Consider the following 15,355-nt stretch of genomic DNA (forward strand, 5'->3'; position numbering starts at 1 on the left):
AAAAAAAGGAGGTCCTTTTCATCATAGTAGATTGGAATACAAAAGTAGAAAGTTAAGAGATACCTGGAGTAATAGGCAAGTTTGGCCTTGGAGTGCAAAATGAAGCAAGGAAAAGATTAATAGAGTTTTGTGAAGAGAATACTCAGGTCAAAGCAAACACCCTCTTCCAACAACATAAGAGAAAACTCTTCAAGAAAATTGGAGATATCAAAGGAAATTTTCATGAAAAAATGGGCAGAATCAAGGACAGAAATGGCAAAGACCTAAGAGAAGCAGAAGAGATAAAGAAGAGGTGGCAAGAATACATAGAAGAACTTTACGGAAAAGGTCTTAATGACCTGGATAATCATGATGGTGTGGTCACTTACCTACAGCCGGACATCTTGGAGTATGAAATAGGCAGGTACTGGGAAGCATTACTATCAACAAATTTAGTGGAGATGATGGAATTCCAGCTGAGGCATTTCAAACCTAAAAGATGATGGTGTTAAAGTGCTGCAGGCAATATGCCAGCAAACTAGGAAAACTCAGCAGTGGCTGCAGGACTGGAAAAGGTCAGTTTTGATTCCAATCTCAAAGAAAGGCAATGTCAAAACTACTGCACAGTTGTGCTCATTTCACGTGCTAGCAAGGTAATGCTCAAAATCCTTCAAGCTAGACTTTAACAGTATGTGAATCAAAAATTTCCAGATGTTCAAGCTGGATTTAGAAATGGCAGAGGAACCAGAGATCAAATTGACAACATCCATTGGATAATAGAGGAAGCAAGGAAATTTCAGGCAAACGTCTACTTCTACTTCATTGAGTATGCTAAAGCAATTGGCTGTGTGCAGTCACAATAAACGTTGGGAAATTCTCAAAGAGACAGGAATACCAGACCAACTTAACTGTCTTCTGAGAAACCTGTATGCAGGACAAGAAGCAACAGGTAGAACCAGACATGGAACAATCAATTAAGTTCAGTTCAATCCCTCAGTCGTGTTTGACTCTTTTTAGACCCCACGGACTACAGCATGCCAGGCTTCCCTGTCCAACACCAACACTCAGAGTTTGCTCAAACTCACCATGTCCAGGGAATTGGTGATGCCTTCCTACCATCTCATCCTCTGTCAGCCCCTTCTCCTCCTGCCTTCAATCTTTCCCAACATCAGAGTCTTTTCTGATGACTTAGTTTTTCACATCAGGTGGCCAAAGTATTGGAGCTTCAGCTTCAGCATCAGTCCTTTCAATGAATATTCAGTACTTATTTCCTTTAGGATTAAATGATCTGATCTTGTGCAGTCCAAGGGACTCCCAAGAGTCTTCTGTAACACCACAATTCTTTAGCGCTCAGCTGTCTTTATGGTCCAACTCCCACATCCATACATGACTACTGGAAGAAATCATAGCATTGACTGGATGGACCTTTGTTAACAAAGTAATGCCTCTGCTTTTTAATAAGCTATCTAGGTTTGCCATTGTTTTTCTTCCAAGGACCAAGCATCTTTTAATTTCATGGTTGCAGTCACCATTTGCAGTGATTTTGGAGCCTAAGAAAATAAATAAAGTTCGTCACTGTTTCCATTGTTTCCCCATCTGCCATGAAGTGATGGGACCGTATGCCATGATCTTCATTTTTTGAATGTTGAGTTTTAAACCAGGTTTTCCATTCCCCTCTATCATTTTCATCAAGAGGCTCTTTAGTTCTTCTTTGCTTTCTGCCATTAGGGTGGTGTCATCTGCATATCTGAGGTTATTGATATTTTTCCTGGCAATCTTGATTCCAGCTTGTGCTTCATCCAGCCAAGCATTTTGCATGATGTACTCTCCATATAAGTTAAATAAGCAGGGTAACAATATACAGCCTTGACATACTCCTTTCCCAGTTTGGAACCAGTCTGTTGTTCCATGTCCAGTTCTAACTGTTGCTTACAGATTTCTCAGGAGGCAGGTAAGGTGGTCTGGTATTACCATCTCTTTAAGAATTTTCAACAGTTTTTTGTGATCTACACAGTCAAAGGCTTTGGTGTAGTACATAGAGCAGAAGTAGACGTTTTTCTGAATCTCACCTGCTTTTTCTATGATCCAACAGATGTTCACAATTTGATCTCTGGAACAATGTACTGGCTCAAAAATGTGAAAGAAGTACATCAAGGCTGTATATTGTACTCTGTTTATTTAATTTATATGCAGAATATTTAATGTGAAATGCTGGGCTGGGTAAATCACAAAATGGAATCTGGATTGATGACAGGAATATCAACAACCTCAGATAAGCAGATGATACCACTCTAATAGAAGAAAGTAAAGAGGAACTAAAGAGCTTCTTAAAGTGGGTGGAAGAGGAGAGTTAATAAACTGATTTAAAAGTCAACAATCAACAAACTAAAATCATGGCATCTGATCCCATTACTTCATGTCAAAAAGATGGGGGGAAAGTGGAAAGAGTGGCAGATTTTATTTTCTTATGCTCCAAAATCACTGCAGATGGTGACTGCAGCCATGAAATTAAGAGATGCTTGCTCCTTGGAAGGAAAGCAATGACAAACCTAGACAGAGTATTGAAAGCAGAGCTATCACTTTGCCAATAAATGTCTGTATAGCCAAAGCTGTGGTTTTTCTAGTAGGCATATGAGGATGTGAGAGTTGGACGATAAAGACAGCTGACCACCAAAGAATTGATGCTTTTGAATTGTGTTTTAGACAGGAGTCTTGACAGTCCTTTGGACAGCCAGGATATCAAATCAGTCAATTCTCAAAGAAATCAACCTTGAATATTCATTGAAAGGACTGATGCAGAAGCTGAAATTCCAGTACTTTGGCCATGTGATGCAAGAGCCAACTCATTGGAAAAGACCCTGATGCTGGGAAAGATTGAACACAAGAGGGGAAGGGAGCAACAGAGAATGAGATGGTTGTATGGCATCACCAACTCAATGGAATGAGTTTGGCCAAACTCTGGGAGACGGTGAAGGACAGGGAACCCTGGTGCTGCAGTCCATGAGGTGGCAGAGTTGGACATGACCTAGCAAGTGAACTACAACCATAAAAATGATTGAAAACTTTTCTCTAAATAGAAAAGAAGAAAGAATGCATAGAAGAGAAAAAAATCACATTTGGAAGATAAATTACATAGTACACAGATTAAAAAAAAATTAATTGTGAATGCAATAATGACCATAACTAAAACCAATAGGATGAAGATGAAGATGTAAAACAGGACATAAAATCATAAAATGTGGGGTAGGAAAGTAAGAAAATATATAAATTTTCCCTTAGAATCTGTTTGAGCCTATACGACTACCAGTCTAAAAGACAGTAAATATAAGAATGCATTAATGTACTCAAAAACAGGGTCCCTTCAAATTAAAAATGCAATTTATTTATAAATCCAAAAGAAGAGAATATAAGTATATACAAAAAATGTTCATCAAGCCACAAAAGGAAAATAAGAAAAAGAAAAGAACAAAGAAGAAATATAAAATTGAATAGGAAACCAAGGTTTAAAATGGTAGTAAATACATCTTTATCAATTATTACCTTAAATGTTGTTGAACTAAATACTCCAGTCAAAAGACATAGAGTAGAAGATTAGATTAAAGAACAAAAGCAAAACAGGAACTTACCTTATCCTGTCTGCAAGAGAACCACTTCAGGGCAAAGGATTGAAAGTAAAGGAATGGAAAAAGATAGTCTATGCAAGCAAAAGTGACAAGAAAGTGGGTGTTGCAATGCTATATAATAGAAAGTAGACTTTAAAACAAAGGCCATAAGGAAAGGTGAAGTACACTATATACTGTTGCAAAAATCAGTATAAGAAGATTTTACACTTGTCAACATGTATGCACCTAACATGGGAGCACCCAAATATATATAACAAATACTAACAGACATAAAGGGTGAAGTTGGCTGGAATACAATAATAGGAAAGTTTAATATCTCACTAACATCAATGGACAGATCTTCCAAAGAATAAATAAAGCAACAGAGATGCTAAATGATGCAAAAGAAGAGTTAAATTTAATTTATATTTTAAGGATATTACATCCCCCCCCAAAAAAAAAAATAAATAAATTACATTATCTTCAAATATACATGCAGCATTCTCCAGGATTGACTACATACTAGGGCACAAAACAAGTCTCAACAAATTGAAGAGTATAGACGTCATCACAAGCGTCTTTTCAGACTGAGTCATGAAACTTGAAATTAGCCACAGAAAAAGAAATAGGGGGTGGGAAACAAAAGAAAGTAAATCTCAAATAAAATTCTAATCTGCCTTTTAAAAAGAAATAGAAAAAGCAGAACAAAAAAACCTAAAGTCAGATGAAGGAAGGAAATAACAAAGATCACAGAGAAAATAGATTTTAAGAAACAGTAGAAAAAGTCAATAAAATCCAGAGCTACTTCACTTAAAGGATGAACAAATTTGGCTAGGCTCACCAAAAAGTGAGAATACAAATAAACAAAGTAAGAAATGAAAAAGGAGACATAACAACTGACACCACAGACATACAAAGGCTATAAGGAAATTCTATGAACAAATATATACCAACATATTTGACAATCTAGAAGAAATGGACAGAAACATACAGTTCACCAAAATTAAATCAAGAAGAAAAAGATAAACTTTTCCGAAAAACTGAAGAGGAAGAAACACTCCCAAGGACATTCTCTGAAGCCGCCATGATCCAGATACCAAACTAGACAAAAGACAACACTAAAAAAGAAAACTGCAGGCCAATATCAATATAGATGCAAAAAATTCTCAACTGAATATTAATAAACAAACTCTAACAGACCATGAAAAATATCATACACTATGACAAAGTAGGATTCATTCCAAGTTCACAAGGACAGTACAACATACACAAATCAATCAAAATGTTGCACCACATAAACAAAAGACAAAAAACACATGATCCTCTCGATAGATGCAAAAAAAGCATTTGACAAAATTCAGCATCCATTCATAATAAAAGCTCTTACCAAAGTGATACACAGGGAACAGATCTCAAAATAGTGAAAGCTGTTTATGGTAAATGCATTGCAATATAATACTGAGTGTAGAAAAGTTGAAATCTTTCCTGCTAAAATCTGGAACAAGACAAGGATGCCCACTCTCATCATTTCTCTTCAACATAGTGTGTTGGAAGTCCTACTTATAGCAGTCAGACAAAAAAATAAATAAAAATTATCCAAATTGGAAGGGAATAGATAAAGTTGTCATTACATGAAGATGATATGATACTATATACAGAAAACCCTAAAGACTCCACACAAAAACTACTGGAACTGATATTCAATAAAATAGCAGGATACAAGATCAACATACAGAAATTGATTGCATTCCTTTATATCAATAATGAAATATCAGAAAGAGAATGTAAAGGACTTGCCAGAAAGATGGCAGAGTAGTCATGATTAACTACTGAACAACCATCAACCAAAAAAAAAAAAACCACTGGAAGCTACCAAAAAGCTACCCTACACCCAAAGACTAATATGAAACCACAAAGAGGTGATAGGAGGGATGAAATTTTGAAAAAATCCAATCACATACCTGCCAGGTGGGTGAACCACAAACTGAAAAACAATTATACTACAGTTCTCCCAAAGGTGTGAAAGTCATAAGCCCCACATCGGGCACCCCAGCCTAAGGTTCTGGCAACTGGAATAGAAGACCCTAGGAATATTTCTTTGAAAACCAGAAAGGTTTGTCACAGGAATTCCACAAGACTGTGGGAAACAAAAAAACTCCACTCTTGGAGAGTTCACACAAGATCTAATGCACACCAAGACCCAGAGAAAAAAGCAGTGACCTAATAAGAGACTGGACCAGAATCTACCTGCTAGTATTAGAGGATCTCCTGCATAGGAAAGGGGTGGCTATGCCTCACTTCAGAGACAAAGACATTCTCAGTGGCACCTCAGATGATTGGTGTGAGCCTTCATGGAGGATATTATTTCCCATTGAGACCTAACCCCAACCAACAACCTGTAGGCTTTGAAGCTGGGATACATCAGCCCAAATAGCCAACAGAGTGGGAACACAGACCAACTCATCAGCAGACAGGCTGCTTAAAGTGTTCCTCAGCATGGTCCTGTCCACCAGAGGGAAAAGAATCAGCTATACATATTAGCAGACAGAAACCAGTCCTTAACTTCAAGAATCATGCACAAGCCTCTTAGACAGCCTCACCCACTAGAGCAAAGAAATCAGAAGCCAGAACTACAATCTTGCAGCATACGGAACAACACTGAAGTCACAGTAAGTTAGACAACATGAGATGGCAGAGGAATATGTCCCAGATGAAGGAACAACATAAAACTCCAGAAGAACTAAATAAAGTGGAGATAGGCAAACTATCAGAAAGAATTCAAAATAATGACAGTGAAAATGACTTAATATCTTGGAAAAAAGAATGGAAGCACAAATTGAGAATATACAAAAAATGTTTAACAAAGACCTAGAAGAACTAATGAGCAAATAAAGAGAGATGAACAATGCAATAATTAAAATGAAAAATACACTAGAAGGAATCAGTAATAGAGTAACAGGAAAAACAGAGAAATGACCTGAAAGACAGAATGGTGGAAATCACTGCCATGGAACAGAATAAAGAAAAAGGAATAAAAATGAAAGAAGACAATCTAAGAGGTATTTGAGAAAACATTAAATGCACCACCATTCACAGTGTAGGTGTCCCAGAAGGAGAGAGAGAGAGAGAGAGAGGACCTAAAAAATTCTATTTGAAGAGATGATAGCTGAAAACTTTCTTAACATGGGAAAGGAAATAGTCTCTTAAGACCAGGAAACACAGAGTCCTAGGCAGGATAAACCCAAGGAGGAACATACCAAGACATACAGTAATCAAATTGACAAAGACAAAAAAATTATTAAAAACAGCAAAGCAAAAGCAACAACTATGTAAGGAAACTTCATAAGATTATCAGCTGATTTCTCAGTAGAAACTTTGCAAGTCAGAGGGCGGGGTATATTTAAAGTGACAAAAGGGAACAACCTACAACCAAGAATACTCTACTCAGTGAGACTGTCATTCATATTTGATAGAGGGGGGATCAGGATGGGGAACACATGCAAATCCATGGCTGATTCATGTCAATGTATGGCAAAAACCACTACAATACTGTAAAGTAATTAGCCTCCAACTAATAAAAATAAATGAAAAAATAAATTCATCCAAGTGGTCACAAAAAAAGAAAAAAAAGCTTTACAGACAAGTAAAAGCTAAGAGAATTCAGCACTGTCAGACCAGATTTGACAAAGAAATTTCTCTGAGCAATAAAAAATTGCCACTACTAGAAACAAGAAAATTATGAATGTAGAAACTCACCAGTAAAGGCAAACATAAATATAGGTAGGAAATCACCTGCATATGAATATGATATTAAAACCATATATAAAATGGAATACCACTGAGTCATAGAAAAGAACAAATTAATACCATTTACAGTAACATGGATGCAACTAGAGATTCTCATACTAAGTGAAGGAAATCAGCAAAAGGCAAATACCATATGATATCTCATATGTGGAATCTGTAAGATAACTAAAATATATCTATCTAAGAAACAGAAACAGTACCACAGACATAGACAATAGACTGGTTGTTGCCAAGGGGAGGTGAGGTTGGATAGGGTTAGACTGGGAGTTTTGTATTAGCAGATGCAAACTGATATATATAGAATGGATAAAGAACAAGTTCTTACTGAATAGCACAGGGAGCTATGTTCAGTAACCTGTGGTAAACCATAATTGAAAAGAATATGAAAAAGAACATATAAATATTACATATATATGCATATTTAACTGAATCACTTCATTATACAACAGTAATTAACACATAAGAGATAATCTTTGGAATTAGCTCTAGATTTGGACCAGACACAGTGTTAAAAATCAACACATTCAATTTCTACTGGTATCTCAGGGGAATATGAGATGACAGGTCAGAATTGAGTGAATGGAGGAGAGCAGCATCATTCTTAGTACTGTTCTTGTGAAGGATCAATGCTGATCCTTTAAGAATGAAGATGCTAAGCTTAAATTGCATTTGATTGAGATAGCAGAAAAAGCTAAAAATTAAAAGGGAATGAGGAGAGCAAGAGAAATGATTGGATTATAACCAGAGTTGTGTGAAAGAAAAGAAATTCATTCTTCCCAAAGACCTGTTTTCATGTGGGGCCACAGCCTGTGGGATCTGGGATCAGGGCAGGTTACACTTTGGGAATGGGGTGGAACATTGGGAATGGTTTAGTGGGCATGATTAGGGTTTTCTGGCCCCACAACTTTTTCCATTGTCCATTTGATCTCTGATTATTTTCTTTACAAGTAAAAGAAAGATTCTTGGCTATTGATCACAAAGTACAGAAATAAGTTACTCCCTAGACTGGAAATAAGCATGACTTAAGGAAGGAATTACAAATGACACTAAGTGTGTATTTCCTCCTTCGGATTTTTAGAAAAATGTCTCCAAGAATACGAATTTCCCCCATTACTGCTCAGTCGGTTTTCCTTAGCTTCACCTGTAGTCTTGCTGCCAAATCAGAAGTGACACTAATCACAATCAGTGATTGTGATTAGTTGACACAAATCAGAAGAAGACCCCCTGGAGAAAGAAATGTCAACTCACTCTAGTATTCTTGTTTGGAGAATCCCATGAACAGGGCCTAGTTAGTCCGCGGGGTTGCAGAGTCAGACACAACTGAGCAACCAGTGCTTTTGAGAGAGTGAGGCCGGGAAAATGAACCATTTCAAATCATTTGTCCCACTTTCAATACTGTTTGGAGATGCTTTGATTCTGTTACTTGCGCTTGAAGTCCCTGTTCCCGGGGCTCCATGGTGGACACGGCTCCTCAAGGACTTAGGACTTCTGGCCTTGCTCAGCTTGTTAGTCAGTGGCTTCTTAGAATCAGTTGTTTACAAGACCATTGAGCTATTTCTGCTCTGATGCTTGTTTGGTCTCTTCTGCTTTCTTTGACCTACTTTATTTTTCCCCCTCAAATAATTGCCATCCAAATCTCTACACAGTGAAATTAAGTTTATAAAATAACCCTTTGGCTAATGGAAAAGTGGGTCTGTGTGTTGAACATTACATTTTTTTCTTCTCCTTATCAATAGATCTTCCACCCACCTACAAACATGTAGTTTATTATTAATTTTAGATCTTATGCTTTGGGACTCAAAGTTATGATTCCTGATTCTAAAGTTACTAATATTTAAACTCTGGCAGTGAATCTTAATGAAAAAATAAAATGAGTTATCTTCTGAGAAGCAACAACCATTAACAAGTTTGGAATGAAGCAATTTTCTTAGCATTTGGAAAATAAGCCAACTTCTTAGTTTATACATATCACTGGGTTATTATGACTCTGCATAAAAATTGTACTAACCTTAGAGAAACAAGCCTGTGCAGGAAGAAAATAAATATACTAGTAATAGCCAAAATTAAAGAAAGTCTAGAGAATGTTTCTGCCAACATGGTTTATGATTTATTACTGGAAATAGTTCCCAAATCTGGAAAAATATTTAAAATCTACACCTGAGGTAAACTGAAAACCTATTTAAATTGCTAGTCATTATTAGAGTCAGTCCATGACATTTTCCTATTTTGAGACCACTATACTATTATACAATATATATACCATAAAGCACATACATAAAAAGAAAGATGGGACAACAATGCTACATGGTGATATGAGTATATATGGCCTGTATGGCTCCTACCAGTCTTCAAAGGCTAGCCTTCACATAATTATAAATAACTATATTCTGTGAATCTTTAGGATCACTCACAAACTATGTTAAAATGTTAAATCCACAATTCAAAGAATTCATAAAATGTTTTTTTCCTGTTTTTTTTTTTTTAAAAATTACTCGAATGTGGCATATAAAGCCAGCAGTCTTGCTGTGGATCAGGGCAGTAAAAGACATATTATCTGTACCTCATCACACTTCACCAATAATCTTCATGATATCACTGACACTATGGTCATATCTTTGAAGCTACAAATGATTAGAAGATGGACCCCAATTTTTTCACACAATGTTGGGACTCACTGTCAAGATGGTTATTTGCCAGATGCTCCTGAGTGATATTTGAATTTCACTGTTGGGGATGGGTGTTGGTTGGGGTCTCAAGATAGGCCTGAGTTTCCTGGTGGGTGTACCAACAAAGAACAAGTTTAATTCACCGAAAACTCATTGCAAATGTTTTTAAATGCCAAGAATATCCAACTTGTTCTGGTTAACTTTAAATTTTAAGTGTCTATAGTAGGGGAGGGGTTACAAACCCAAGTATCTAAAGAAAATAAAACACTAGAGGTTAGCCAATTAGACTGGAGAACTGAGGTTGCAACAAGAGAGTAGTCTCAAATCAGCTCCAAAGAATTTATTGTCATTGGTTGACCAATCTATTGAACTCTAAGAGAAGTTAAAACTCTAGACTTTCACGAAAAATTTTCCTAATATCAAAATATTTTATTATTCAAGGAAACACCTGTTATCTGTGCATTTCTCTCAAGCCTGTTGGCTCTCAGCTCCCAAATGGGTTCTGTAGATTTTTAGATTTATTAATATTAATCCTCTACTTTTTCTACTTAGCATGCCAAGTCATTCAAAGGTAAGGCTCCTTTAATCTCCAGGAACTCATCATGAACCTTGTATTGAGAAGAAAACTCACTTTCAAATTCTTGTTCCTCTAGGGCTCCATCCACCCTCTTCTGCAGCATCTATGAAAGCAGCTCTTTTGCCCCATTTTTGTTCCCCTCTAAATTTAAAAGGACCAGTTGTAACAATGAGATCACAAAGCAACTGAAATTAATTCCTGACATGCTATCTAAATGCACACTGTTGTCTAACCCGTTCATTCTTTTTCCAGATGAGAAGAAGAATGCAGAATTAAGCTATTAAAAAATGACTAGCTCTCTCTCCCAACAGCCCCCTTAGCAATCCTGCAGACAGTTCATGCAGGCAAGATATTATCTGAATAACAAGTCAGTGATGGAGAAATATGCAGAACCCTACCTCCTACCTCAATGATTCACTGAGATTCTTCCCTCCACTTCCTTTTTTTCCCATTAAAAACTGCCATGGCCAAGCAGAATCTTTGGAGTTGGTCTCTGGACATAAGTCCTCCTTCTCCCCAGGTTGGGCAAAAAGCAAGTCTGTATGAAGAGAATAAACAAATATAATTTGGTTTGTGCACTGAAGGAGCTCACATTTCATTTGTGTGTGCTCAGTCATGTCCAATTTTGTGTCACCCCATGGACTGTAGCCCACCAGGATCCTCTGACCATGGAATTTTCCAGACAAGAATACTTGAGTGAGGGGCCATTTCCTCCTACAGGGAATCTTCCCAACCCAGGGATTGAACCCACATCTCTTGTGTCTCCTACATTGGCAGGCAGATTCTTTAGCATATAGAATTAAAATGCTAGTAGTGTTATTATCAAATACATAATGCAATTTGTCACAAAAATAGATGAAAAATTTTTATGATTCAGCAAGCATCCTGATAGTTTGATTTTGTGCCTTTTCCCTCTTAGTTGTCCATTATCTGAAAGAAGATAAAACTTAGACCATTAATGAATGTTTGGAGAGAAGAGTGAAGGCTGGGGGAAAAAATAAATCTATTTATACTCATTAAGGTCTATTACCTTTACCGAAAATGAGAATGAAGATGTGTTGATTTATTCAGATGTTAAATTTTGCTTATTGTTACAAGTTAGTATTCAGCATTGAAATAACCAACACTTTTTGAATTACTGTGTGTTCTTAATTGTTCAGTCATCCAACTCTTTTGCGACCCTTTGGACTGTAGACCACCAGGCTCCTCTGTCCGTGGGATTTTCCAGGCAAGAACGCTGGAGTGGGTACCCATTTCTTCCTCCAGGGGATCTTCCCAAGCTAAGGATCCACCTCGAATCTCCTGTGTCTCATGCATTGCAGGTGGATTCTTTACCCACTGAGCCATCAGGGAAGTTCTTTTGAAATACTGTTTCTTCAATGCTCTGCTTTATTTTGAATGAAAATATCTGCTTTCTTCATTAGTGCTTCCAAATAATTCCCAGGAAAATGTTGAAATAAAGTCTCTGACTAGATAAGAGTAGCCCTAGATATTAAAATCAGAGTTGACAATAAATATCTAACTATTTAGAGATTCCAATGATGTGTTCTCAGGAAAAGACCAAATGTAGATGCTCCCAGATGGCTAAGAATTACACTTAACTTTTGTCTGTACACTGGCTCACTGACTCTTTCAGCAGCTCCAGCAGTTTCATATATGGTGGAGTTTAGCTTTGGTTCAGAATTTAATAGTGATTTCAAAAATACCAATGACCTCATTAGGATATTTGAAAAGATTTTGACAGAGAGCTAAAAAGACAAGGCTAAACTAAGGTTTTTCTTTCAAGATGGTATTAATCCTCTTGATTACAGAAACAGAAAGAAAAATTAAATACAACTGTTCCTATGAGGGATTTCAAAAGGTGTAAAAACAATAAATTAAATATAATTATTTCAAAGAAACTTCCTATTCAGTAAAAAAAAAGAGAGATTTTTGCAGTTGTTTGCTATCACGAAATCAATTGTGTTAGAACCAAAATTATAATGTATATGACAGAGAAAATATTTACCAAAGGATTTGAGCACTCAACTTACTGCTTTTCCCTTAATATTAAGACTGAAAGACCTTTCAAGTATGTAGACCATCTTGGCAGTCGTGAGGGAGCCAGGCAGGCAGAGGGAAGCAAGTACCCAAGTCGACTCTGGGAGCAGCCTGCAGTGGCAAGCTCTTAGAGACCTGGCTCCAAGGATTGACCCCAGGACGGTAAACAGGATTTCCTCTGCGTGTCTGCAGAGTCCCAGTCTCCAGGCTTCTTACAATGAATTAGAGCAGTTGGGCATCACCACGGAGATTTCCAAGGCTGGGCCTCTTTTACAAGTTTTGTTTGGCTGGAGTAGTTTCCCTCTTTCCTATCATTTGTCTACAGTGACAGATGGAAGGATCTGGAGACTTCACTTCCTTCTACCCTGACGTCCTGCAGACTGGATCTAAAGGGAAAAGAGGACTCATGTGTGACTCCTATAACTATCCAGTTTTACCTCAGAAACTGTATTTGATGTAGTAGCAATACATTCCAAAATGATGATGAAAGGAATGTATGACAGTCTTACAGATTTTTATATTTTCATCCAAAATGCTTCAGATTAAGTCAATTTTTCCCTTAAAAGTTTGCTATCACTTAAGAACATCTTAATTATGCTGATTTAAAAATTATAAAAATTTTAAACTGTGGTTGTCCTTTCACATAAAAAATATCTGTAACTTATTTTACGTTAACCAACTCTTTAGTTGGCAGGCCTGGGGAGCTCCCTGCCCTAAAGCTGTGATCATCCAAACTTGGCCTGGGAAAGACTCATAAAAGGACTGGGAAAATGCTGATTATCGGGCTCATCCATAGAAATTCTGGTTCAGTAGCCTTGGGTTGCTGCTAAGAATCTTTTAAATAATGAAATAAAGTAATTTTAAAGTAGGTGGGCCATGGATGTCTCAGAAACCCTGACTTAGAGAATGTGTTCTCAAAGGGCAACTGAGCAATTAGAGGCCTATCAATGTATAACCTTGAGAGGCATACACAAATGAGCTAAAAAGTCTTAAGTGCTTTGCTTACAAATCCTCACAGAGCAATTCTGAGGTGGGTAGGGGACAGGAAATAATACTCTGGAAAAACTAAAGTAATTTATTCAAAGCGACTTAACAAACCTGTGTTTGAACAGCTGTTGGAACTGGAGCCTCTGGCCTCTTGAGATCTATACTCTTTGCTCAAGATCTACACTTCCAGCATCATGGAGCACATGCTGCCCTTCATGCTATCAGCTCCTCTGAAATATTGCATAATATTTCTGTTACATCTATTGTAAAGATATGCATGCCACATGTGAAATAGCAAATGATAATCTAAATTGGAAATGTTACCACTGTGTAGGTAGTCATCTATACTTGCCCTGTGACTTCTGCATCCACAACTCACCTTTGAACCTTCTAAAATCTGCATCCCTTCCATTGAATCATTAAACATGCTCTAGCCAAGGTCACACAATTTTTCCTGAAAAATCCAAAGAACAGCATTTGGGTTAAGGTTATGGAACAAACAACTTTCTAACTCCTTTCCTGCAACATAATTCTTGAGATGACATAAAAACATTTCATAAAGGATAAATCTACACCTTCATTAAGAAATGAAAAAGAAAAAATGAAAGTAAAATTGCTCAGTCGTGTCTAACTCTTTGCAACCCCATGGTCTGTAGCCTACCAGGCTCCTCTGTCCATGGGATTTTTCAGGCAAGAGTATTGGAATGGGTTGCCATTTCCTTCTCCAATTAAGAAATGAGAAAGGGTGAAATAACTTAGAAAATTTGAGGAATTTCTGAAAAGTTAAGAGCAAATTGGTGGAACAGAAAAATAACAAGTATAAAGAAAGAGGGGTCAAAATCTACACAGAAAAACTACTAGAGATTTCAATGATATTTCAAAGTAAAGAATTGAAAAGGTGTTCTAACAGCTTTGTCTCTGTTGTCCCTCCTCCTCTCCCACTAAGCAAACCAGCACTGTTTATATACAGGTGAATTCCTGAGAACTGCTCTCTAAAATATGAAGCTAATTTCTCAGGAGTGTGTGTGTGTGTGTGTGTGTGTGTGTGTGTGTGTGTGTGTGTGTGTGCATGCATGTGTCTGTGCATGTGCATGCTCAATCACTCAGTTGTGTCTGACTCTTTGCTATCCTATGGACCATAGCCCACCAGGCTCCTTTATTCATGGGATTCTCCAGGCAAGAATACTGGACTGGGTTGCCATTTCCTTCTCCAAGCTTATCTGTAGAAACATCAATACTCAGTCTTATTTTTAAAACAATATTTTTTCCCCAAAGGGGGTGCACCATTACTGGAAGTACTGTAATACCACGTTGATGCATAGAGTGGACAGAGCAAGCTCCTATTCCAACTCTTAGTCCCCAAAATCCATTTAATTTCTCAGGAGAGTGTTCTTTTAAGAATAATGGGTGCAAAAGCTTTTAAGTTTAATTAGGCCCCATTTGTTTATTTTTGCTTTTATTTCCAATATTCTGGGAGGTGGGTCATAGAGGATCCTGCTGTGATTTATGTCAGAGAGTGTTTTGCCTATGTTCTTCTCTAGGAGTTTATAGTTTCTGGTCTTACATTTAGATCTTTAATCCATTTTGAGTTTATTTTTGTGTATGGTGTTAGAAAGTGTTCTAGTTTCATTCTTTTACAAGTGGTTGACCAGTTTTCCCAGCACCACTCGTTAAAGAGGTTGTCTTTTTTCCATTGT

At 37.1% G+C, this 15,355-nt stretch overlaps 1 pseudogene; it reads right to left on the minus strand.

The window, feature by feature from the left end:
- Positions 1-14,931: 14,931 nt before the first annotated feature.
- LOC133058245 (U2 spliceosomal RNA) lies at positions 14,932-15,060 on the minus strand (annotated as a pseudogene).
- Between the last annotated feature and the right edge of the window lie 295 nt (positions 15,061-15,355).

This window comes from Dama dama, chromosome 5, assembly GCF_033118175.1.
Source record: "Dama dama isolate Ldn47 chromosome 5, ASM3311817v1, whole genome shotgun sequence".
Lineage (NCBI taxonomy): Eukaryota > Metazoa > Chordata > Mammalia > Artiodactyla > Cervidae > Dama > Dama dama.